This window comes from Myotis lucifugus, unplaced genomic scaffold (assembly GCF_000147115.1).
Source record: "Myotis lucifugus unplaced genomic scaffold, Myoluc2.0 scaffold_2, whole genome shotgun sequence".
Taxonomy (NCBI): Eukaryota; Metazoa; Chordata; class Mammalia; order Chiroptera; family Vespertilionidae; genus Myotis; species Myotis lucifugus.
In genome coordinates this window covers 13,311,701-13,334,881 of record NW_005871050.1, presented here as the reverse complement: position 1 = coordinate 13,334,881, position 23,181 = coordinate 13,311,701, and the positions used below count along the sequence as shown (strand labels likewise).

At 38.4% G+C, this 23,181-nt stretch overlaps 1 protein-coding gene across 3 annotated transcripts in view; it reads right to left on the bottom strand.

Annotated features, from left to right (window-relative positions):
* TENM1 (teneurin transmembrane protein 1) overlaps positions 1 to 23,181 on the bottom strand; it is a 596,847-nt gene that overhangs the window by 85,366 nt on the left and 488,300 nt on the right. The window lies entirely within an intron of this gene.

The following is a 23,181-nucleotide window of genomic DNA, read 5'->3' as shown; positions in this document are numbered from 1 at the left end:
ACAAAGGGAATGGTTAAGCTTCTAGAAAAAAAATAAAAGCCAATAAAATTTTCACAGTAGTTTTTACATACTGTGTTAACTACAGCCTGGTTTCTTGGAAAATAAAATAAAAATAGCAGTTAGAAAGCTAGGGTTCTAATACTGAATACACCACTTATAACCAATGTGTGCCTGATGGAGAAATTTGTCTCTCCAAATTTCAGCCTCTTCTTTAGTAAAATATGGAAAAGATTACCTGCCTATGACATTGTGATTTGTTTTTGTTCCTATTTCTAACAAAGAGCACCTAAATCTCTTGGAATTGACTAAGTGGTGAGAGATAAAGGCGTTTTGTTATGCTAATGAGCTAATTTTTAGCCTCACCTAAATATGGGTTGGTTGCCAGTGGAGCCAACCTTGTGATTAGAGGGTTGGAGAATGAGGGCCAATGATTTAATCAGTTGGGTCTATGTAATGAAGCCTCCACAAAAATCCCAAAAGACATGGCTCAGAGAGCTTATGGGTTGTGTGAACATGTGGTGAGTTGGAGAGAGTGGCTCACTCTGAGAGGGCATGGGAGCTCCTTGCCCTTTCCCCACATCTTGCCTTATGCATCTCTTCCATCTGGCTGTTCCTGTATTATATCTTTTTATAATAAACTGGTGATCCAGTAAGTAAAATGTTGCTCTGAATTCTGTGAGTCACTCGAGCAAACTAATAGAGCACACATTGGGGGTTGTTGGAACCTTTGATTTATAGTCCAGCCAGTCACAAGCACAAGTGACAACCTGGACTTGAGACTGATATCTGACACTATCTCCAGGTAGATAGTATCAGAATTGAGTGAAATTGTAGGACACCTAGCTGGTGTCCAAGAATTGCTTGTTGGTGATATGGAAACCCACCCACCCCTACCCCCTCCACACTGGAAATTGGTTTTAGGACACCTTTTACTGCCTTACTTAGGTAAGGTGACCAACTGTCCTGGTTTGTCTGGGACTGAGGCAGGGTTCAGTTTTAAAACTGGGACAGTCCTAGACAAACTGGGATGAGTTGGTTACTCAAGCCTAGGTTGTTATAAGTGTCATATGAAATAATACATTTAAAAAGTGTCTGACACATAAAGAACATATGGTTCAACTCCTGCTTCCCTTAGTGCTTTTGATAGTGCTCTTGAAAATAACCACACGGCATTACTTTAAAACTAGTCTACAGTTTTCTTTTCCCATCTTAGAATGTATGTTAAAAGTTAGGAACATCTGTGATAAGAAGCATGTCCTTTTAACACATATATACAGGCATAATACTTTTCCTGGCAAAAAGTGAACTCATCTAAGGACAGTTTATAAACCCAACTTAATAAACTGCTTTTAGATGAGCTAATTTGTTGGCAGGAGTTTAATATTAAGACTTGGCTTTATGGTGTACTTTGATTAATCCTGATGCTCCTCATGAAGTATTAATCCTTATCATCTATAAAAGCTACAGATTCGTTTTAACTTTCCCAGAATGCCTCTAAAGTCATTTATGTTTTGGTGAGTTCTCCAAGGAAACCAGCATGTCCAAACAAGGGGAAGTTCATGCCAATAAATCCCTTTATGATTTTCAGAGACATAAGGACCTTTAAGGAGGTTTGTAAAAAGACTTTGAAGATTGGGCTAGGTCCTAGGATGGTGACACATGAATATTTCTTTTATCTCCAGAACATTTGGACTGAGGATGAACCAAGGAGGTACCTCTACTTTAAAAAAAATATATATTTTTATTGATTTCAGAGAGGAAGGGAAAGGAAGACAGAGATAGAAACATCAGTGATGAGAGAGAATCATTGATGGGCTGCCTCCTGCACTCCCCACACCGGGGATTGAGCCCACAACCCGGGCATGTCCCCTGATGGGGAATTAAACCATGACCTCCTGGTTCATAGCTCGACACTCAACCACTGAGCCACACTGACCAGGCAGTACCTATACTTTTTATTTTTGTTTTGGTAAAATCAATTTCTTGAATGTCTAGAATTCTGTCTGGCTTGTGGCAGGCCTATAATTTGAGATCACCTTTTGTGACCTCCATATAAATATCACTGAGTATGAAATGTAAATTGTGGCTGTCATAAGAAGATGCACTGAAAGATCAAGACTCCAGTCTGGAGAGAGAGAGGCTGAGAGTAGACGGCTTAAAGTGCATGAAATTATGAATCTTTACCAAACACATACTGAATGTCACTATGCCAAGTGTTGTGAGGGCCAAAGGACAAATAATCCAAGTACGTGGAAAACAAAACTAAGAATAATACTTATTAAGTGGGAGGTAGTACACGTAGAGAATCTAATCTCCTGAAAAATGGAACAGATTCACAAAGATATAAAGAGATGGATTCCTACTGAATCCATTGGAGGTCCTACATTGTTATGTGGACACCAAGAAGGACAACTCTGTTAATTGATCACTATACATGTCAACCTATCAGGGTGAAGTTTGTATTGATTCAGAGATGATAATCCTAGAGTTCACATGGTTCCCCACTTTTCATTTTTGTGAACTTCTAAATACGGTGAACTGCTCCCTCTGTTCCTGCCAGTTGAATTCCACAGATGATGTTTATTAAATACTCACTATTGGCCTTCAGGGCTTATTTGACAGACAGTTTGTAGGATACTCTCTTTACATATAGTTGTATAGCAAATTCTTTTATCGTGGTCCAATTTCTAAAATACTCCTTTTTCCTTGAGACTCTAATTAAATTTGATTGAATTACACTTACATTTGGAGTTGAAAAAGAAATTGTAAAAAGAGCTTTGAGAGACTGTGTGATAGATGCTTATTAATGTACTGGGCATATTTTATATGTATATATTTTTCATTTCCTTCACCAACCAACCAACCAACCAACCAAGCAACATATGAACTAACACACACACACACACACACACACACACTCCCCAAACAACTAGTTTTATAAACTCGTCACTGGTGAGGTTTAAGGGGTATTTAATTTTCACTGAGGTTAAAAACCAAATTTAAAATTCCAGGCAGGAAAAATAATTATTTTTGCCATTACTTGAGGGGGGTGGTTTTCCTCCCATAAGGTGGACTGGTATAGTGCAGGGATGTTGATGATACAGTATGATCTATTACTGTCTGTTAGACTGAGTAGGAGGAGGTGGTCCATGTCCAGTATATTTTAAGCTTTATTCTTCAGAGATAGTGATGTGAGTGATTTCAGATCACATAAAGCCATCTGGGGCTAGCAAAACCTGCAGAATCCATTGAATTTTATTTTGGGGGGACATTGTACCCAGCTTTCCAAAATTTTGTGGCCAATGTTGTGGTCATAATTTGTTCCAATGGCCACATCTATTGATGTGTTACTGACAGCATTTTCGTTAGCACTTACACAATTGAAGGCACAGCTTTTGGATAAGAAAGGAATTAAACTTCATTGAGAGAACCACATCCAGGGTTTAAAATTTTCACCAGTATTCATTTTTAGAGCAAGCAAAACAATATGGATCTCTCATATAACCACAAAGTTAGGCAATGATGCAGGGTGGGTGGGGGTGGAGGTGGGAAGAATGGCACATGACAGCTTGAGTCCCCATACCACCACCTCCATCAAGTAAAACATTAGGCTCAGGCGCCAAGACAGCATGTTTAGCTTGGAGCACATTTTTACATTTGTGAGAAAATAAATAAATCCTTGTAAATTAGTGCATATAATGAAACCACTGACAGACCATAACCTGGAAGTGTGAATGGTGCTGTCTCCATTCATCAGCATTAAGCCCTAACAAGCTCTTTCTATGGAGGGACCTGCTCATAAATAAAGTGCATCTTGTAAAAAAAATTATTCACCATGTCTTATGCAAAGTAGGGGACGTTATATAATAGCTGAACTGCAGGCTCTTTTCTCTGTAAAGCATAGCTCTGTATGAAACCGCTACAAATTATAGGCAAAATTATTTGACTTCTTCCCTTGTCTTATTATCCTCCAATGAATAAATACTATAATTCTTAAGGAGACAATTGCCTAAAGCTGGGGCAGCCCGGATGGTTACTAATAAATTTATCACCTGTTAGGGAAGAGCACGCCGCTGATCAATACTGAAGCAGCTGTGGCATCCTGATGTGGGGTTACTGGGAGTCCAGATGTGGAGGTTAATAGCCTGGAAATAGTAGCTAAAATCCCAAATTAGATAACAGTGAAGATCAGAGTTTTTGGCTGTGCAGAATGCCAATTTCAAATGTTGGCAGAAGGCATCTCTGTAATTTATAAAAATTACAGCTGTTGAGGCCACCTACATTTTTATTATTTCTATATTAAAAATGAACCTTCTTTCAGAATATAAGCTTTGGGAAGTAGTCATAAAATTCTCTCCATCTATGGCCCTAGCAACCAGAAAACTAAAATACTGTTTTCTTTTTCTTTTTTTGCCACAATCTGTTCTTTAATTTTATGAGACACAGATAAATGTTTAAAATAAACTTTCAGGGAATATCAAGTGCAATGTGGTGCCAGCTCAATCTCTGATACTGAGAGTGCTGAATTGTATAACTGACACTAGCTGTTGACCATAAAGTGCCCATTAAGTCAGAGAGATTAAAATATTTTGCTTTGTTCATGTGCATTACAATTCTTGGAAAATTGGTATCATATGTGTGATCTATATGGAAATTCTCCACCAGGCAGAAAAGTCCATTCTCCAACCGATCTGATGACTGTCTACTTAATTACCCACTGGGATCAGAAAGGGCCAAGTTACTTCTGCACAATAAGCCTGTTAAGTTCTCTTGCTAGGTAGCCAGTAAATGGAGCTTGTAGAACTTGAAAGGATTACAAATGTCTGTGTGTCACTAGGGTTGCAAGGAGGCAGAGCTTAATGACCAGCTGAGATGATTTCACTGTGTGGTTAACAATGAGAACAGGAGTTCTTTCATATGAGACTAATAAACTCACTATAACATTACATGACTAGTGTGAGTCATTTAATCAGACATTGTATGTTAATAAAAAAGTGTATATTCTAAACAGTAAAGGTCAATTTCCAAAGAATTTAAATACATTAAAATGATTAAGCACTCAAACTAATATTCTATTGACTGGAATGTTCTTTTCTTCATGACTCAGAAAGTACTTTTTAAAGGGCTTCAGAGACATCATAAGGAACAACAGATTTGTGGGCTAGTTAAGCAAGAATTCTGATTGAGAGAAACACAGATAAGTCCAGTTTTTAGCATTTACCTTCTTTTCAGCTCCTTTGCTGTCTCAAGGCTTTAGCCTTCAGGACCAGGCAGAGTGAATGAAGAGCTCTCCTCCCTCCACCAACTACTATTTTTCTTAAAGCTCACTGGGGAAGCTGTTTTTCTCCTTACTTATTAATTTATTCTGGACTTATTTTGCACCTATTATGTTCTAGGCACTGAAAATAGAGCAAAGTATGAAACAGACATGGTACTGCCCTTGAGGACTCAGAACCAGGTAGGGAAGATGGACAAACAACCAGGCAACTACAATGCCTTGAGATGAGCACTATTTGGGGGCAAGTCCAGGGTTTCATGGTATAGCCTTAGGGGATGGGCTGGGGAGATGAAGGTCACAAGTGATTTCTCAGATTAAGTGACTTGGAAGCAGAAACTTGAAGAATCATGTTGGATTCCTGATGAGCCTCATGTGAAATCCAGGTAAACAGCACTGAACAGCTATGAAGGATAGCTAATATCACTAAATAATAACCATTTTCATTTGGTGAGAATACTTGATATTCCAGGCACTGTGCTAAATTCTTTACATGCATTTTCTCACTTATTCATCACAGTAGCCTTGTGGAGTAGGTATTATTAATATCATTTTTTTAAAGATGTGGAAACAGAGGTTCAGAGGTCGAATGACTAATTCCACATTATCTACCAAGAAAAAAAATGCTAGATTTAGATCATGTTTGTCTGAGTTCAATGTTCATTCACTTAATTACTATCCCATGTAGCCTAAATGGGGCTATTAATCACTTTACCACAGGAGTGGTGTCCAGACTGGTTTTAGAAAGTCCATGAAATTATTTGCAGAATGTTTTATGTATGGGTATTGTCATGGGGAGATGGTCCAATGCATTTGTTAGGGTGTCAAAGTGATCCATGATCCCTTCCAAAATATTGTTAACAATTCTTATACTCCTGTAGATCTCTTGGATCTCTTCAGAATTATTCTTCAAAAATATTCTGTGGCAAGAGCTATCTCTTGCCTCAACAGTGTTTGGACAGAACAGACCTATAGACACCCCTTCTTACAGCTTTTGGCCACTCTCCTTTGTCTTATCCAGTCACCACCTCTGGGACCAGCCAACACACTGTTGTTGTTTTTTTGTTTTTTTTTTTTTCTACCTTAACTCCTTATTGCCAAACAACCATGAGCTTCCAAATCCATCAGAATTATTCCACCGAGGTGGAGGCTGCGATCAACCACCTGGCCAACCTGCATCTGCGGCTCTCCTACACCTACCTCTCTCTGGGCTTCTATTTCGACCAGGACTATGTGGCTTTTGAGGGCCTGGGCCACTTCTTCCGCGAGTTGGTGGAGAATAAGTGCGAGGGCACTGAGCATCTCTTAAAGTTGAAAAACCAGCGCAGTGGCTGCATTCTCTTCTAGGATGGGCTGAAGCCTCCCCAAGATGAGTGGGCAAAACTCAGGATGCCATGGAAGTCACCCTGGCCTTGTAGAGGAACCTGAACCAAGCCCTTTTAGAGCTGCATGCCCTGGGTTCTGCCCACAGACCCTCATCTCTGTGACTTCCTGCAGAACCACTTCCTGGGTAAGGAGGTGAAACTCATCAAGAAGATGGTCCAGGTCAATGGGGAAAAAAGGAAACATATGTACTACTTTTTGTAATACTTTAAGTAATAAAATAAAATTAAAAAAAGAAGATGGTCCACACCTGACTCACCTCTGCAGGCTGGCCACCCCCAGGCTGGGCTGGACTAGTATCTCTTTGAAAGACTCAACCTCACGCACGTTTAGGAGCCTTTGGAGCCCAGACGCCTTTGAGAGGCCCCTCTGCATTCCCCTGGTGTCTGGCTTTTACCTGAGCCTCTCCCTGAAACTACTAGTCATTCTTTTAACCACCCTGAAGCCCTCTCCCATGCACTGGACCAAATGAAACAATAAAGCTTTTTGCAGCAAAAAAAAGAGAGAAAAAAAGAAAAAAATATTTTGTGGCTTCATCCCCACGAAGCTGGTGAGTTTTACCAAAGTACTCAGTTTCCATGTGACAGGGAATTTGGTAACTTGACTATTATCATACGATCTACCATATAAAAAGGAGGCCTCAGAAATAAGGGTCACAAATTCATATGTCACCAGGGGTTAGGCAAGTGACATAAATTTGTAAGTTAGGCCAGATGTTAGAGTAAATAGATTCTAGGAGAAACTAAGGTTAACTAAAGAGATCATGTTTCATCAAAATCCATTCAATCTTTTTAAAAAAAATAAAAGCATAGTATAGGTCAAATTAATAATATCTTTGAACTGGATTTATTCCCTGAGTCACCATTTATGATGCTTACTAGAGGACAATCAGGAGGAACATATCATCAATGAAGAGCTTGCTGTGAGCAGAGAAGATCCATGAACTTAGAGTAAATATAATAACCAGTGTAGTACTGCCATTAAAAGTCATATCTTGGCACAGAGATATCCCATTTATTCCCTGCCTCCCCACATCCATCACCCCCACTCCCATTAACACCCACACCAGAGTGGTATATTTTTTATAACAGATGAACCTACATTGACACATCATTATTACCCGAAGTCCATAGTTTACCTTAGAGTTCACTCTTGGTATTGTACATTTGGTTTAAACAAATGTATGATGACATATACCCACCATTAGTACCATACATAGTAGTTTCAGTGTATGAAGATTCTGCTAAATTTTTCTGTGAACCTAAAACTGTTCTAAAAAATAAAATAAAATATATTTTAAAAAGTTATGTCTGGGTACTCGTACTATGAAACCAAAAATAATCAAATCTAGTTGTGATTCTCATCATTGAAAAATAAAATACCTGGATGGCTGATGATACAATATTTGTTAAGAATGCAGCCTCTTTTGTTCCCACCAAGACTGAAGTTCAGAATTTGTGACAAGTTCATCAGATTTAGTCAAATCAAACCAGAAATCTAGGTGTCAAGCTGAACTCAACTTTGCTCTTGTTCTGCCACCCTTCCCTACCTCATCCTTACTTGAGAAAGCCCTCCCTCTTCAGTATGGCAGAAATTCTATGATTAGATGTGGCCCAAGTGATGTATGTTATTTCTAGGCCTGGACCCTAATAAAACTTAATGGAGCTTTTCTGTAGATCACTCACTTCCCCTGTAGACTGGCTGGCTGCAGAGCATCTAGTGGAGGACTCCCAGTCTTAGTGAAATGAGGAGCCACTAGATGGAAGGAGCCTGGCTTCCTGAGTCACTGCTTGGAGCAAGGATTCCTCCAATCCCCCAGACAACCCATATTGGTCTGTGATATGAGCAAGAAATAAACTACTATTTTGTTAAGCCATTGAGATCACATGTGGGTTTTTTCCCCCATACAATTGTTAGCTTGGCTTATTACATTCACCAACTCAAACCCTATTCATCTTTCAAGGCTTCTACAAGATGTTTCTCTTCCAGGAAGCCTTCTCTGCAAACTCCAGTTCATTCTACTGTTTTCTAACCTATAGAAGCCTTTTATTTTTAATGTGAATTCTCCAATCATACTCTGTCTAGGCAATAAGCTCTTTGAGGGCAAAAACTGTATTTTAGGCTTTACTTTTATACTGCAACAGATCCAGTAGACCTGGGCACAAATCTCCAGTAAACTTTGTTGAATTATAAATTGACACATTTATATTGAAGCACATCTAACTTAAATCAAATAAAGCATGCCATGAAGTGAAGAGCGATAGATGAATTTCTCTAAAATTTAGTTTAGAATGGAGGCAATGGTAATCTCGTCCTCTAAAGACCTTTAAGAGGAATACAGTCCCCTCTCAATTAGTGATTATTAGAGTAGGGGGGGGGCAGGAAAGTGGGTTAACAACCAAGAGAAAGTAAAATAAAAACCAGGGATCAAATTAACTGCAAATGAATCTGACCCACGTAGATAGCTCAGGCTCCCCCCAAATCCACATTTCTTGTCTTATAATCTCTTCTAACTTTACCATCTTAGGAGTTCTAAGAAAACAAGAAATGCCTCAAGATTTTGCCTTACTATGGTTCCCTATGGACCACATAAGGGAAAGCAAACAAAACGCTGGCTCCAGGGTCATATCATGGATCTGGGTTTCAGGCTGACTTCTGTTGCAGATTAGCTGTAGGACTCTGGATAAGGCAAATATTTAACCACTCAGTGTCTAGATTTCCTAACCCATATCCTGACTACTACACAAGGTAAAATGGTGTGATACTCATAACAGCCAATGAAATGGAAGCACTTTGAAGAGGATGAAATATTATGGTGGTGGTAAGTGGTGTCCTAATTGCTCAGTCATTGCTTCCTGAAAGTGACTTTTCTAAGCCCAGAATCATAGACAAAGATTTCCACATAGGCCCTGCTTCAACATTTTAGGCTTTTCTACATTGGACAGACATAATATAAGATTTAAGTCCACAAAGCATTATGTAACACTTGTCAGTAGTAGAGGGCCCTATGTTAGAATCACCATAGAGACAAGACAAATGTTGAAAACAATTTTGTTAGCTAGGGGAAATACTGTACGATTGAACTACTGATGTAAAAGCCTTCAAGCTTAAGTTTTCATCCAGAAAACCAAATAAATGAAGCTCCATGCTGTACAACTTGCTCAGGAAGAACTGGGCCAGGGGTGGTGTCTGCACATTTAACAGTGACACCCAACACTAATAAAGGTGTGAGTTGTGTTTCCTTGCTTTATAGATGTATAAGTGTGTGTAAGAGAGACTGGGGGAAGTAGATGGTTCTAGTTCAGTTGAAATGCACATCTCCTGTTTTACTTTTGTGCGAGTTCTTGTTCAAATGATGCTTGCAGGACTCAGGAAGTATGGGCTAATACAAATGAGGTTTACCAAATACAAGCTGAATATTTTATATTCACCTCCCCCCGCTAAAAATTCTTCAAACATCAAGTAACTACACCTACGACACCACTCAGATACATTTTGAAGAAATGCCTCTGTCATCCTAAGGAAACAAACTGCTTCACAAGGGTCTTTTGTGAACAATTAGCCGAGGAAGTAAAGTTCATTTATTGCCCATGGACCAGCGAAAAACTAATTGTAGTTGTTACACTCTAGGGAAAATGACTCTCTTGCAAGGTATGTGACTGACCAAGAGATTCTAAAAAAAAAGCAAACTAAGTAGAATATCTTGGCCTGGATACTCAATAAAAGCAGGATATGAGGAAGTAAGCCTGACAGTGCTTACTATTCACAAAAATGGGCTAACTCAACAATTAAAATTTCTGTAGGATAATCATTTGGATATAATGTCCATTCAAAAACAACACAGAGGGCCCATTTAGAATTCTCTCAATATCTGTACATCTTGACTAATGAAGCTAATGCTGGAAGAGAGGTTCACAGTCAGAAGTGGTAGACATTTGCAAAAGGCAGGGCAGGGTAACAAACACTGTGTGAATACAATTTTTAAACCCTTTCAGTGGAAATTTAAGAGATATTTAGGTGGACCGATTTGGGCTTAATCAAGAATATATGATTACAATAATCACACACACACACACACACACACACACACACACATATAACAGCTGAGGAAAAGAAAAAAAATTAGCCCAAACAGTTGTCTGATGACACAAACAATTCCTCTGACTCTCTTTTTTCCATGCTCTGATCTGCAAGTTTGGCAGTCTGCGGGCACAAGAAGGTTACATTGAAAAGTATTGAAAAAACTGGGATGCCTTGTTCAAAGGGAGCTGGTGACTTCCCTAGCCTTGTCTTGATTGAGATTGGGTTTCCAAGGCCATTCCCCCACCTTTTTTTCTCTAAATTCAATCACCCAGACATGTTCAGGAGAGATATGAGAGGAGGAAGAAAGTTTGGGACAGAAGCTGGGAGATCCTATTGTGAGACTGACTGTGACTTTCAAAAATTTACATAATCTTCCAGTCCTCAGGTTTTTACCTTTGTCTACTGGTGAAAATAAAAGCTGAGCTGCCCATGTCAGCGGATTACTGTAAAGACCAAATAAAATAACATCTACTTTATCTGTGAAATCTTTCTGAAAGGTTAACACATGTGATGTTAATATTTATGATTTTGATTAACTGTTAGTTTTCTGGCATCATGCTGTGCTTTATCTGTTACCTGCTTCAGCACCGCTTGACTTAGATGGCAGGAAGCCTATGTGCTATTCTGTCAGCATCTCCATGCAGTTGGTGATGATGGTCTGATAGGATTCTGTGTTACTTCTCCAGTCAAACTGGTCTATGCACTGGCTCTGAAACACACCTTTCACTTTCCTATCACTACATTTTTGCCTGCACTATTCCCTGTGCCTGGAATGCCCTTGCTTTCTCCTGGTATCCAACCCCTGCTCATATTTTGAGACACAGTGCAAGTCTAGCCTCAATAATTACAATATACAAGGTGCAGTAAGAATTTGTCCATATATTTTTAATTTTATTATTGTTATTATTATTATTATTATTATTATTATTTTGTTAATCCTCACCTGAGGATATTTTTCCATTGATTTTTTTAGGGAAAGTGGAAGAGAGAGGGAAAGACAGAGAGAAACATCCATGTGAGAGAGACACATTAACTGGTTGTTTCCTGCACATGCCCCAACCAGGGCCTGGGCCGGGGAGGAGCCTGCAACCAAGGTCCGTGCCCTTGACCAGAATTGAACCCGGGACCCTTTAGTCTGAAAGCCCATGCTCTATCCACTAAGCCAAACCAGCTAGGGCGCTCATATATTTTTTACAAAAAGTAAATTTTTATTGATTTGAGAGAGGAAGAGAGAAGGAGAGAATCATTGATCGCTGCCTCCTACACGACTCTCACTGGGGGTCGAGCCCCCAACCTGGGCATGTGCCCTGACCGGGAATCAAACTGTGACCTCTGGGTTCATATGTCGATGCTCAACCACTGAGCCACGCTGGCCAGGCTTGGTTGATTCTTGTATGTGCCCTGACCTGGTATCAAACCCACAACCTTTACCTACAGGGCTGATGCTCTAACCAACTGAGCTACCTGACCAGGGTCATTTTTTTTTACTGTAATGACATTATAGCATATGTCTCTTCATGCACATGTGTACCTATGACTTTCTACATATTTTGTACAGCCAAGCTCTCACCAGTACCTCTTTCCAAGTATTTTAAATATATGGTTGAAATGATAATTATGTTAGGGCTGTATATATACAACCAATGAAGTTTGACAGAAGAGAATTTGAATACAGTCAAGGAGTTTTGAAAACAAAATGTTTGTTACTAGTCTTGAAAAACAATCCTGAGTTATTAGTTTTAAAACTTATTTACTTATCCTCATTCTCATCATCATACTTTATTCAGTACTTAATCTGTGCCACGTACTGACTTAACCCATATGGTGTCATTTCATTCTCTATTACCCTACAAGGAAGGCAGATGCACAATCTCCATTTTACAGATGAGAAAACAGCGGCTTGGAGTTGTTAATAATAAACTTGGACTCAGTTTTATCTGCCTGATTCCAAAGTCTTTAGGTTTAATTACTATAAACACTTCCTAAGTTTTCTAAATTTCATGAGGCCCAAATGGGAAAGACACACAGTACGATTTAAGGGTCATTGAAAGGTCTGCCTATCTGCCTTAAAAATGACTTTACTTCAGGAAGGTTTTTATCTAGGAAGACACAAACTTTAGAGTCCTTAAGAAAATATACTGCTAAACCTGACCATATAGAAGTTAGGGAACTTCTATATGGTTAAAAAAAGAGAAATGACAAAGTTGGAAAATATTTGCCACACATATGAAAGACAATGGGATGTTTTTCTTAATTTATAAGACAGAAAGATCAACAGCTCAATAGAAAAATTGGCAGAGGATATGAAAGTAAATTTACTGAAAAAATACAAATGGTCACAACAGATATAAAATAACACTCAACTTCATTTATAATTAAAGAAATTCAAATTAAAGCTACAAGCTATCATTGTCCACTGATCAGAGAGGGATATATTAAAATATTTAATGACACTGAGAACTTCTGAGGTAATAGCAAAATGGGAACTCTTATAATTATTGGTGTGAATATGTTCAATCTTTTGGGAGGACAAGCTGGTAATATCTACTATAGAGAAAAATTAACCCTATGCATATACTAACAAAAGTGCTTCAAAACATATGAATTAGGTTGTTCAATGTAGCACCATAGTGCCAAAAGATTAAAAATAACACCACATGCCCATCAAGAAGCAAATGGCTTAATAAATTATGGTATATCCATGTTATAATGTCATACAGTGGAAATATCTTCAGGATATATAATCAAATGAAAGAATCAGGGTAAAAAGTAATTTATATGATATGAATACTTTTATGTAAGGGAAAAATACATATGAAGGAATTGCAAGAAACTGGTTACCTTTCAAGAGAGATACTGGAGTGTGTCTCTTTGTGAAGAAGCCTGGAATTTTCTTTCTGCACCTTTCTATACAGTTCAAGCTTTCAAACCATAGACCAATATTACTACTTACTATTATACTAATTTTATGTTTCAATATCAATGGGGCTTATCCAGATTGTAAGATTATTTGCCATTTTAATTTGTATTCTTTATAATTCTTTCTTTAAAAACAACAAATGTAATGAAAGTACTTTTCACTACTGGCATGCCAGGATGTCTCCACGGCCTTCCATTTTGATTCTTTCTTGATTTATGGTACTGCCCCTTCAGCAGGTCTCCAGTAACATGCTCAGATGAGGACACCCCTTTTGGAGAGCTGTCATTTATGAAAGCAAAGACACCTGAGTCCTGAGAGTTTGGCCATAGAACAGGACAGTGTGTATGTGTGTGTGTATGTGTGTGTGTGTGTGTGTGTGTGTGTGTTTAAAATATATATTTTTTTAGATTATAAAAATAATAAATGCTCAGAAAATTAAAGAGAAGAAAATAAAATCGCTCAAAATTCCTTATGCAGCAATTACCATCGCTAACATAGAAATTTACATAAATGTCCTCTCAAACTTTTACCTCTGTGTGTACACACCACCCCTGCACCCTTACAGATGTAGGAGAAAATAGTAATACAGTTTTGTATCCCGAACTTTCCATTGAATATTATATTGTGAGTATTTTCCTAATACTGGCAGAGTTGTGCCAAGTTTTGGGGCAGTAGGAGCAGTGTGTCCTGCATGCAGACAGTAAGGGGAGTGCATTTTCGGTAGAAATAGTAAAAGCAATAGTAAAACTGATGAATAGCAGGCCTATGTTTACTATCACCAATCACTGGAAATTGTAAACAATGTCAATGATCAAATATCCCTCCCACTGTCCCATCCCCCTTCAGTATACCGCTGCATGCCCAGCCAGTTCTGAGTAGGGAGAAAGAAGAGGAAAGGCTGAACTTCTATCTGGCAAAGACAGACAAAAGGATGAAGGGTGGGGCTCGGAGTTAGCCAGGGGAATCCCTGAAAGAGTGAATGAAGAGGAGACATTTCAAACATCCTCAACTTGACCAGTTTGCTGCTTAGATAACTTTAGAAAATCAGCTTGACTTAAAGAAAAACAAACCTAGCAGCTTTCTTACATGTTTAAGGTAACTTAAGCCATTAGTTGCCTTTAAAACACTGGTCTATATGCCTTGTGTAATGCTATCTATAATCCTTAGTCTGAAGTGGTTCCAAAATGTAATCAATTGATCAATTACAAAATAAAATTGGCTCCCTGGCTCCATTTCCAGCTGTGTTTTACTCCATGATGATGTTAAAATCAGGGATTTCCAAAGACATCTGGGTTTGCTGCATGGTGTGTGAGTTTCATACTCCATACCTGCTAATTGAACCAGTATTACTGGATGATCAATTAATGTAAAAATGTCTTCTGATGACTCCTCTGTTGTGGTGAATATTCTGAATTATCTGAGAAGTCAACACACTGTAGATTTCAGATTCCTTCAAGAATCAGCAAAGCATGCTAGACTCACCAGGAAATGACTTCCTCATTTCTTAGATTTTATAGTCAGCTCCATGCATTTGGTAAACTTGAAATTACTAGGCCATCTTGTAACTGATGGTGGAGCAATATGGGACTATGATCAAAGGTTTTAGCTCTAATACAGTTTCATGTTTTAGAACCTTAAAAACAAACGTTTTGCATTGAAAGAAATTTCCTAATTAACTTCTGAAGAATTTGTGCATTAAAACATCTTACCCTGCTGGAGAAGACTGATAAAGCAAACATACTACCTTCTGCTGAACAGAAACTGTACTTAGAAGGAACTTGATATTCTCATAAAACTTTTAATAGGAAGAAGTGAATCAAATTCCTTAATTACCATTTTATGGTTGGTAAAAGGGCAAATTACATGCCATCCATTTCTAAATTTCAAAATGTCTCTGGTGCTTTTAATTAAAGCTGCCATCTAGAAACTACTAAAGCAATTTTATGCAATTAGTTATTTATAGGTTACCATAATACACCATTCAAAATATGACTGAAGTGATTTGCAGTGTGTTAGTGTGTGATCTCTGTCATTTTGGTTTGATGGGGAGGGGGTTCTTCTCATTGTCAGCTGAGGTGATTCTTAAATGGACAGACAAGAAAGATGTGACACTAAGGAGCTGTGCTAAGGGAGCAAAGTTATTTTGGCTGGTGATCTGAATAAAAAGAGTAAGAACCACAATTCCCTACTGTCTGTCCTGATATGTAGGGGTCTAAGTTTCATTCTAAACAGTACTACAGAAGTATATATCACTGTTATTCCCCCATCTCTCCCCTCTTTGTTTTTTTTTAATTTTAATTTTTATTTTTGCTAAAAGTATTACAAAGGGTATTACATATGTGTCCTTTTTTCCCCCCGCCCTTGACAATCCCCTGCCCTCCCTTACCCCCCAGTGTCTTATGTCCATTAGTTATGCTTATATGCATGCATACAAGTCCTTCGGTTGATCTCTTACCCCCCTCCCTCCTGCCCCCCAACCCTCCCTGGTCTCCCCTCTTTGTTGCCATTCTGTCAGATACCTAGCACTCCACTTCCCCATGCTACCGGAAGTAGCTCCCACCTTGGCTTGTCTGCTCAGGTGATCTCATCTATCCAAATACATCCAGCCTGTGCTCCATGCCTCCAAGTCCCCCATTAAGTGTCTCAATGAAGAATTAATGTGTTGCTCTCGCAGGCAATATCCTGCCCTAAACACTTAAGTTCACATCTGAAGAATCTCCTTATGGAATGAATTTAATATTGAAATGGTAGCCTGCTAAGGGAATTGTTTTGGTTAGGTGGGCCTTGTGGGGGGGGGGGGGGCTCCTCAAACTACATGTACAAGGAACCAGCACTAGAATTACTGCATCTCAAGGTTGGGAGGGATCAACTAATTAAATCACAACTAGAGGCCCAATGTACGAAATTCCTGCAAGGGGCTCGGCCCTTGCAGCCCCAGCTGCCTCAGCCCTTGCAGCCCTGGCTTCATTTGGAAGGTCGTCCAGACGGTCGTTCTGCTGTTCAGTCTAATTAGCATATTAGCTCTTTATAATATAGGATACCTGAATCTGACCCTATCTTGACTCTTGCTTCTTTAGTGGCAACATTTCTCCCTAGAAATAATGAAGTCTCAGACTGACTTACAAGGACATGGAACTTGCAAAGTAACTTATTCCATGCTTGGTCACTATGTTAAGCAGTATTATTTTTAGCAACAAAATAGAAAGCCTGATCATAATGGTAGACACCATTTACTGTATACACACTACATGCTGGGCACCGCAATAGGCACTTTACATGCATTACTGAACACTCTGTTGCATAGGCACTATTACTTAGCATACTAACTTCACAGACATGGGAGCTGAAGCTCAGGGAAGTTAGGTGACTTACCCAAGGTCACACATTAATTGAGTGGTGGATCTGGGATTTGTATACAATTCTGTTTGACTCCAGAACCTGGAAACTTATCTCTCATGGCATTTGGCCTCTAAAATATTATTTCTGTGCTTGCTTGAGTCTTATGCATGCATGAAAATTAAAATAAATGCAGAAGAAAAAGTAATTTAATAATGTATCTGTAGCTTTATAAAACTTGAATTAACTTAATGCAGGTTTCTCTGTATTAACCATGGATGTTACCTAGACCAATTAGCCAAGGTTAGATATAAGTGCTTTTCCATTTGTTGACTTTGCCACCAACAGCTTATGGCTTTAGGACTGTGACAGAAAAGATAGAAAGGTTCTCATGTTCCAGCTGCTGACATAATATAAGATCAACATTTTTGACCATCATAAGCAGATGAATTAGACCAATGATGAATAACACGAACTCTCACTCTGGCTGCATAACAGGCACTAAGTCTTTTGGTGTAGCTACTATGAACTGAGCTACCAATACATAATTTAGGAAAAAAATCTCCAGAAGTGGAAACAGCATGGGATCAGTGAGCAATAAAGAACAAATATTTTGCTTGAATTTGAAGGCTTTCTCAAACATATTTTTCTCAAGATGCCTCTGATTCTAAGACAAGTATGTGGGAGCAAAGTTCTTACGAGAAATGCCTTTAAGTTGAGCTGGGAATTTGGCCATGGGTGGTAGAATGTTCTTCTCCAGAAATTCTACTTCACTAAGGGGTTGTTCCAAACCTTTTTCCATATACCTCAAGGCTTAACTTTACTTCCTCATTTTTAGCAGAATAAATCCACTTCTTTGAGAACACTGAGGCTAACAGAATGATGTACCAGCAGCCTTCTAGCTCCTTCTGCCTAAAACTTATCCTTACGTCTATACATTATCTTAGGTTGGTCTCTTTAATCTCCTCATCAATTGAAGATCTATTTCCTTTCAGCTTCCTCCAGACTTTGTTTCATCATTTATTCTGTCTTCTGTATCTTTCTATTAACCTATACTATTGCCCCATCTCTCTTATAGAAAAAAACCTCCCGGAGTGCCTTGTCCTCTCACTTCTTATCACTCTATTGTTTATATCCAAGCTTCTCATTAGAGTGATATTCAGTAGCGGTGTTTATTTTCTCACCTCTCATTGGCTCATCAGATAACTGAGCTCTGGCTTCCACCTCTACCACCATTCAGACCACCAATAGCAGTCACCAATGAGCTCTTCATTGACTAATACAATGGCTACAAATCTATTACATTTGATACTGTTTTTGTAACTTCTTGAAACAAACTGTTATGCTGGCTTCTTGGATACCAAACTCTCTTTGTTCATTTTTTTCCCCGTGGAGATTTCTTTTCTATCTCTTTCATGAGATGCCACCTTATAGCCTACACTGTAAACAACAGTACTCCCTATGATTTCTTTGCCCCGGCCTTACTCCAGTGCATTTTCTGCCCTGCCACCAAAATAATCTATCAAAAATGCTGCCTCAAATTCTTTGCCTATAAGACAAAATCAAAACTTCCTATTCCTTCCCCTTCTCCTATTATTTTCAAATATTTTAACTTTAACAGTACTGATTTATTTATAGCTTCCTAAATATACCATTCATTTTACTCATGCATCACTTTGTATACTATACTCTCTCCCTCATAGACACCAGTGACATCAACAAGATGTTACTGATCAGAGTTTTAGCATCTTTCCGATAACCCCAAATTTAGCCTTTTGGAATAGCATGTAGATGCCAGGGCAATCAGTAGAGCCTCAGGATGCTCCTCAGATGGTTTTTTTGTCTTGACACTATCATAACCAGATTTCTTAATTGCCAATAAAGTTCAAATAACTCTTATATGATTAGGATAATGAATATCCTAAAAAACTTTTGGAAGCCATCAAGATTTAAGGATCATTTCCCTCCTAGGGAATGGCTCAGGGGTTGTTTGAACTCATCTGGATATTGCCTAAGACCTGCTGAGTGCTGAGGTCAGTTTGCTTAAAGATGCACGTGGAAATAGAGATATAATCCTTGGTGAGGTCCAAGGGAACCAAATTGAGTCACTGATTAATTTCATCCTGTCCAGTCACTCCTTCACCCTCTATATCTACTTAAAAAAATAAATGAATTCAGCTTGTCACAAATTTTATTTTATATCCCCACCTAGTACCATTTCACATTCTGCTTAAGTACTTGGTCATCTATTACATGACTCATTAGTTTGAGTTCTCTGTAGAATTAAAGAAAGTTGCAGTAAAAATAATAAATGGAACCTAAGTTTCAACTACATCATCCATGCATGTTTTAAAAGCATCTTTCAAAGTCAACTCAAACTCATATACAATGCCAGGAATTAGCACACCATCAAGCTCTTTGCTAAACTTTTTTTTCCTTGCCCCATTACATTGAAGTATTGATGAGTAAAATGGCAAATGTTTCCCTTTATTGGGACTCAAATCAAAGTATTTAAAACTAGATCAGATAAAGATTTCTTCCTAGAGAAGTATCCACGGGCTATCTATATATAAAAAAGCCTAAGTGACTGGCTGACCATCTGACCATCCGACTGTCCGGTAGCTGTGATGCACCATGACCACCAGGGGGCAGACTGTCAATGCAGGAGCTGCAGAGCTGAGGTGACTTTGTAGCTGCGGTGACTTTGTAGCTGCGGTGACTTGGCAACTGCAGTTCTTGGGTGATGCATCTGGAACCAGAGAGGAGGGAGCCTGATTCCAGGGTGCGTCACCTAAGAACCGCTCTCTTGTAATTCGGCACTCCTCGGGGGATGTTGGAGAGCTGGTTTCAGCCTGATCCCCGCAGATCAGGCCGAGGGACCCCACCGGTTCATGAATCCATGCACCGGGCCTCTAGTCTTATATGAAAATCTATTCAGGGACACTTCCATTTTTTCCTTTAAACCAAATTTGTAGTTACCAGTTATAGTCAAGAAATTTAATAAAGTTAAGGTTTCCTGCCTCCACCCCTTAAGAAAATGTTGCCGAAGTTCCAAAATGCAGACTCTTCCAAAAAATGTGATAAACTTTCCTGGAGATTTATTTGAATAATTACATTTACAGACTATGTAAATGCTATGTAGTGCACTAAGGGTACACTACCAGGTTGGAAAAATTAGAGGAAAAGATCTAATAAGAAAAGGAAGGTAGACTAAAAGTCATTTATCTTACAAATAAAAATATGTTGTTCCCATTAAATAGATTTTATTAGATTGAAAACCATTTTCCAATATTTCCTACCCTCAACAGAGACCATGGGTTTTAGCTGCAGGGCAGACAGTATGGGATAGTGGAGGCCAACTTGGTTTGAATTCTAGCATTATCTGTAAACTTTGTGACCCTGGTAAATTTCTTAACCTATCTAGTCTCTGTTTCCTCATATATACAGTGGGGATGATACTATTGAGCTTTTGCATAGTTGTAAAGGTTAGAGATACTGTGTGTAAAATACCTAGTACAGTGTATGACACACAGTAGACAGTAAGTTATAATTGTAGTCATTTTAATACATTGAAGCTTGGAGGGAGATCATCCCAAGCCCTTCAGTTTACAACTGAGGAATCTCAGGATCCAGTGTTTAAATGACTACTAGCCCAGTGAAACAGAATTAGTCAATGGTACATTAAGTCTATTTTAGTGTTCAGGGAAATGAAAGCACCATGTGGTACAGTAACTTACACAGGGCCATTCAAAGAAACCCTGGCATTACATAGATTGAACAAAAAGTCTAGGTTCCCTATCTCCACATTCATTGCAATTTGCTACCACTTATATATAGCTCTTCATCCAATGGCTTTTGACCTTTTACCTTTTGCTGACTTTTAAAATCCCATTTGATAATTTATTCCAACTTTAGGACAAATGATCTCAAAAGCAAATTTTACTTCATCCTATTTTTAGAATAGATTCAGAAAATAAATTAGCTGTCTTGCAGATTAACATTTATTTGACTTACCTTGCATAATTAAGGACATGTTGGAGAGCCTGCCCGTAATTGCAATATGTTGCTTGTTAAAGTCTTAGGCCAAGCTCTCTTTCCTAACCTCAAAATGGTACTCCCTAGATGTACTTTTCCATTCTCTACTGATCTATAGCTTTTTAGCTTTTCTTTATTAGCTTCTAGGTGGAAAGAAAAAAAGTCAAACCTCTCCTTAAAGAAATCCATTATACATTTGCTGTCTTGTAAGGGGGAAGGAAGAAAGAACTGAAGTGTATGGTAGTTGTTAAGAAAAAATAAAGAAACAAATTGTTCTTTCTTGAGAGATAAAGAACCTGCAGGAGAACCTCAAAGATATAATTAGCAATTAGCAAGACTCTCCTTTCAATTTGCACACTGTGTTTTAATGACTTCTTGCATGATTTTTCCTTCTTGCACGAAAGTCTATGAAACTGCCCTGCAGCATTCCATATAATGAGAATCTCACTTCTGATTCACTGCCAAGGGTGAGTGCTGTCTATATTCGGCACAGAGATAGGTGCCTTGGTTAAGTACCTAAGAGTTCTGACCAGCATTTTCAAGAATGACTGATGTCTGGACATAGGTTCTGCTATCTGAGTGACTTTGAAGATCACTAACAGGGTCTTCAAGCACTGTTAACATAGTTGAAGGAGATGTGGTGGATACTTCGTGTGAGTCACACATTCCCTTCCTTTAAACATCCTCCTTCACTCACTGTATCAGAGCAGATGTTGCCAACATCAGCTCAGTACATTAAGTGAAGGCAGTCTTAGATGGATTAGACATTCAGCTATCTGAATCCTCAGCCAGATGTTCTTAGGGTTCCTGAATGCGTTGGGACCAATCAAGAATACCAGGTTATTGTAAAGGCCACTTTTGGATAGAAAGATGAGTAAATATAGCCAAAGGAAAATGCACTACTAGCTATGACAAGAAAAACTTAAATATTAACTTTAATAGATACATAAATTTTGGCACTCTCATTACTGATGCTTCAGGAGTTCATGTAAATCCTCTTCATCAGGATTCTATTACTGTTACTTTCCAAGGGGGGGAGGGGATCTGCAAGGAACCGATTATCTGCTTTATTTGAAAAAGCCGATACAGTCATCCTCTATGTGGCAGATTGAATGTGGTAGATGAGATGAGTGGTTTGCATATTAGTGGCAACTCAGGAGGATGTCTATTTCAGGCATAATACAAGCTAGATTCCTCCATATTTCTTATGCAGAAAACCTTAAAATACTCACAAGTGTTTTAAACCTGTGTAAAGGTGGGACCCAGCCCATATTTCCCTGAAAGATGAGCTAATTATATGTTGCCCCTGAGTTCTGCATTCAATATTCAAGTATGTGATGTGGACCTACTACATGTAAGAAATGAAAGCTGGCACCAGAGAAGAAAAAAACATTTCAAAACACTTTAACATGATACTTGGGGACTTACGTTCCCTTAAGGAAACAAGTTTATCTGCTTTAAGCACCACTGAAATTCCTCTTAGGAATACTTGGTGTAGGTAAAAGTTACTTAATTGATCAATTACACAATAAACATGTGTAGTGGATCCCACACTGTGCAAGATATTGCCAACGAGGTGGGGAAGATTCAAAAGAAATATTAGATGTAGTTTCTCATCTCAAGCAGCTTACTTCAGTAATAAAAAAACACCTCCCGTTCATGAAAGAACTGCTAAGTAAAATAAGGCAAAATATAATCAAGTGCTAATTGGGTAGTGTAGACACTGTTAAAGAAATTCAGATTTAATTGGCTGTGATTATCCAGAGGGGCTTTATGAAAGGCACAGATATAACTTGAATATGGCCTTGAAGAAAGGGAAAGCTTTAAACTTTGATTGTGGGTGGAATTTAATCCCCATATGGCAAATGTCAAATGACTAAAGAGTAAACTCTTAATATTTGAAATAATAAGTGAACATCTAACAAACTAAACACATTGACTTCACTATATCTTTTTTGGCATGGAAAGATGTTCATAATAAATTAAGTATGAAAAGCAGATTTTAGAACAGCATTCTGTAATATGATTCCATTAGTAGAAAATAAAATATATGGTAGGCCTAGAAAAAAGTCTAGATAGATATATACTAAAATGTTAACAGTGGTTTTCTATATGTGATAGGATTATGGGTGACTTTATTTAAAATATT